This window comes from Dendronephthya gigantea, unplaced genomic scaffold (assembly GCF_004324835.1).
Source record: "Dendronephthya gigantea isolate DGI-Jeju-01 unplaced genomic scaffold, DenGig_1.0 000397F, whole genome shotgun sequence".
Taxonomy (NCBI): domain Eukaryota; kingdom Metazoa; phylum Cnidaria; class Anthozoa; order Malacalcyonacea; family Nephtheidae; genus Dendronephthya; species Dendronephthya gigantea.
The window spans coordinates 1-4,341 of NW_021163407.1; the positions used below are offsets into that span (position 1 = coordinate 1).

General features: G+C 37.8%; 1 pseudogene; it reads right to left on the reverse strand.

Moving 5' to 3' along the window:
- Positions 1-803: 803 nt before the first annotated feature.
- LOC114542783 lies at positions 804-1,905 on the reverse strand (annotated as a pseudogene).
- Between the last annotated feature and the right edge of the window lie 2,436 nt (positions 1,906-4,341).

Consider the following 4,341-nt stretch of genomic DNA (forward strand, 5'->3'; position numbering starts at 1 on the left):
ATATATATAATATAATTATATAATATATACATATATATATATATTATATATATATATAATATATATATATATTATAATATAATATATTATATAATATAATATAGAGAGAGAGAGAGAGAGAGAGAGATTTCTTAATGGGAAGTGCTGACGTATGGTATTTTCGCACGCGTTAATTTGTTTTCACAAAGCGAACGAGCGAGTGTAACGAGCGAGTGAGCTTTGTGAAAACAAATTAACAAGTACGAAAATACCATACGTCAGCACTTCCCATTACTAAATTTATTTTATAGATATCGAGGTTTTTTATAAACACTACAAAAATTTTTTAATTTATTCTTGGTAATTGTAAATCACTCAGTCTGAGTACATCTGAGTAGTCTGAGTAAAACTGCAACTTTTAACAATTAATACAACAGCCTTATAATTCCAATCTTCCGTGAATTATAGGTATTAAATAACACGAATAACGAGCTCAAGATTGTTTCAAAAACAGAGGAAAATAATACATAAACATAAGCGTAATTTCAATCTAAATAAACAGGGGGACTGTCTTCATCTGACGAGTCTAAAAGTTTTATTCGCTTAAAAGAACGTTTCGTTGTCGATACTGTTGTGGGTGATTTGTTTACAGTATTTATGTTAATACTAAATTGTCCACCGTGAATTACTGCTCCAGCAAAGAGGCCTTTAGCCGCTGTCATTGGGTCATTAAGTGTGGATTCCGCGTGAGTACTGCTAAACGCCATTGTTTCACGTTGCCTTTGGGCCGTTAACATGCGTTGGTCATTTTGGTTCTGACTCACATGTTCAAAGGCATTTCTCTCCGAGCTCGAGCTCAAGATGTTGGACATAGTTTTCTGTTGTTGTTCTGAAATGTGACTGTAATTGTTGATACTTTGAATGTTTTTGTGACCAGAAAGCTGCATAATGTGAGTAGGAGGAACGTCGTTGTCGTTTAACTTCTGCACCATTTTCTTGCGGGCGCTGTGATTTGTCAATCGCTGGGAGTCGAACCCGGCTTTTGTTGCCATATTCTTCATCAAACTATTGAGTTTGTTAACCCCATAGCATTTGTTTTGAACCAGCTTTTACCGGATGAAGGATTTTTAATATGATTAATTCCAAGGTAGAAAGGCGCTTCGGGTTTATTCATAGCGTCTGGTCTTTTATGGCAATACGTTTTGTAAATTTCCACTGGATCTCTGTCACGCGAACCGTTCGGAACTGCGAATGCTTTTGGTTTGACAGCTCTTATGTTACGAGGTTCTGCACCAGTTCTTGTCTTTGTCTGGCGCTCCGAGTATTCCAAATACTCAGTTCCATCGGCTGCTGTGATAAGCTTAACGTCTCCCCAACACATTTGTCGGTGCTCGTCGCAACCTCGAAGACCAAAATGCAGCGAGTTGAATAACCAAAGTGTATTTAGAAGCGCTTCGTTATTTGACAGTCCAAGAAGATTCTTTTCATAAAGAATGTTTATCTGGTCATCCGTCAAGGCTTCAGCTGCATTTGGCTTGTTGCCTTTGCCTTTTTTCTTGAGTTGTTTACTTCTAGCTTGAAGACATTTTCGTGTCTTCTCAAATGCAAGATCTTCGACAATATTCGCAGTATATTTATGCTCTTTCAAATAGCGATGAAAACTCGATAGGAAGCCACGAAGGCTCGACGGTTCGTATTCTTCACCGTCTTTTTTTTTGACACTCAAATGAACTCAGAGAGATAGTCATTTAGTTCTTCGACTTGCAGTTCTTCGGGATTTCGCAGTTCGTCTTTCTGTCTCAAAAACTCAACAAGCAAATTTACGTCTCTTTTTGTTTTAGCACGAGTGTTTTTGTTTTCTTGATCAATAATATATTCATCGATTGTTTTTTCTAGTGTTGAGAATCTTTCCCCAGCTATAGACATTGTCAAACTTAACTTGCAATCTAAACTTAAGTAAACTTATAACGCCAAGAAAATTCAAATAACAAACGGCAAACTCCTTGCCGTGAATTTGCTCGTACAAAAATATAGGGTCACTCTGATTGGTTGAAACGTTTTTCGCACGTGTGGAAAATTCGTTTCACGTTTCTGATTCGCTAGTGTTCGTTTAGAACAAATCTTGAAATAATTCTTCACTCCGGTAATTTTATTCGAAAATCTCGGCATCTATATAAATATATATACACCCATTTGCAAAAACGTTGGCCCCAGATAGATAGATACTCGAAGTCTAATTAGAATTGCATATGATTAAATTTGCATGGGTTTCAATCATATTACACTGCATATGCAATCTAATTAGATTTCGGGTATCTATCTATATCTATCTGCGGCCAACGTTTTTGGAAACGGGTATATATATATATATAATATATAATATATATATATAATATATATATATTATATATATATAATTATATATATATATTTATATATATATATGTTTTGGTTGGGTTGTATCTTGAAATGAATTATTTCAATATCTATCATTGTTGTGATAAACTGATCTTCAAGCTACGCGTATACTACACAAAAAAAGGCCCCGGTTGTATCAAGCCCGTTTTGCTTAAACGGTGGATAAGTCAAAATTAAATAACATTCTTACATCTCTCTTGAATGAGTCAACTTGAATATTATGCACTGAATTTATTTTAAATTTGAAGCTATTTTAAATAAATATATAAAAAATTCACTTTTCCAGATGGATGATATCGAAACCCCCACACTCCGCTATAATTATGTACGGTTCTGAGAGGAGAGCTGGCGATAAAAACGATGAAGCAAGAAGGAGGAGTAAGGGGATAAGGTAGAGTGAGCAGGTGCATTGGGAAGGCAAGGAAAAAGGGAGCTTAAAAAAATTCCAGCTGGTGCAAAAAGTTACCAGGCGCCAGGCGGCAAGAGAGTCAAGTGATGGAGGGAAGAAGAAAGGCAAGAAACAAAAGCAAAGAGGGGGTTCGGTTTCTCATAACCTATCCTCGCCCAATCCGGCGCAAAAATTGGGGAATTCGTGCTGAAGTTTTTCGTCCCTGTCCGCGGCATCAAAAATCATAGTCCCGCACTAGTTTAACTTAAAGAAATATAACATTAACAATAGTTTAGGAGACAAAATGTAATCAAGCGAATGTTATTTAACAGTTCCCACTGTAGCTTTCGTCTGAACAGAATTTGAATAGCAACGATAATCCAAACGAAACTACTAAATAGACGTGTGCGTGGATAACAAAACGAACTCGACAGACGATTCTGATAGCAATGTTCTGAGGATTTAATATAAATCAACGATACTACTGGTATAGACTGACAAACACGAACTCGTCGTTGGGATAACACAGTCGAGCTAGAAACGATTGTCCGTAGATAATACGACTCGGGAAACGGACTGTAGATCGATTGAGAATCGACTGGAAATCGATTGAGAATCGACTGCATGGATATCGGTTCGAATTTGGTTTGCGCACGCACCAAACCTTTATAGAAAAATAGCGTAGATCGAGTATGTAGATTTCTAGAGTACCAACGTGAATAGATATTAATACGCCAATTATTTAATAAAGGCACCAACGACAGTTGCTTACTCACAAGCAGGTCCACGTTAAACACTGACTTAAGTTTGCTTGAGTCTCCTATATTTATGCAGAGCTATACCGGAACGGGCAATGGATCTAGAAATGTTGTTTTGCGCAACGGACATTGCTAGGTTAGGCTGGGAGACAGCATTGCGCATTTGCTGACTAAACTTACGCATTTTGGTTTAGCGGTTGTGGCTGCGGAAAATAACAAGGTTGTTTTTCCCAATACAATATTAGAAAACATCCGTGGGTTAGTCTCTTCCGTTTCGAAACCAACATTCCGGCCCCTTAAAGGCGTTAAATTAGCCTTTACAAATACGTACATGGGTTCGAAACAATTGATAATAATCATTAACTATATAAAAGCATCACCGTCCGTGTGATCTACGTTAAACTTAATTGACGCATGCGCTAGGTATTTTAAGGTTCACTTATCGTTCACTGTATCTGCCTCGGATTCCAGGAATATGATCTTGTCCACGGGTCGCACAAACACAGATGTGCTGGTCTTTACCTTCACCGAACGTACCAGTCCGTCTTTCCGGTTTTTGTAAACTTCTAGTATACGTCCAAGAGGCCATGAGCATCGCGGCGTCTTTTCGTCCATGATCAAAACGACATCGTCAACGGCCAGATTTCGTCTCTGTTTGTTCCATTTCTGTCGCTCTTGTAGTGAGGGTAGATATTCCCGTATCCATCGCCTCCAGAAAACATTTGCGAGATGTTGCACTTGTCGCCAACGTCGTCTATCATAGCTATCATCCTTGGAAAAAACGCCTGGTGGAACCTT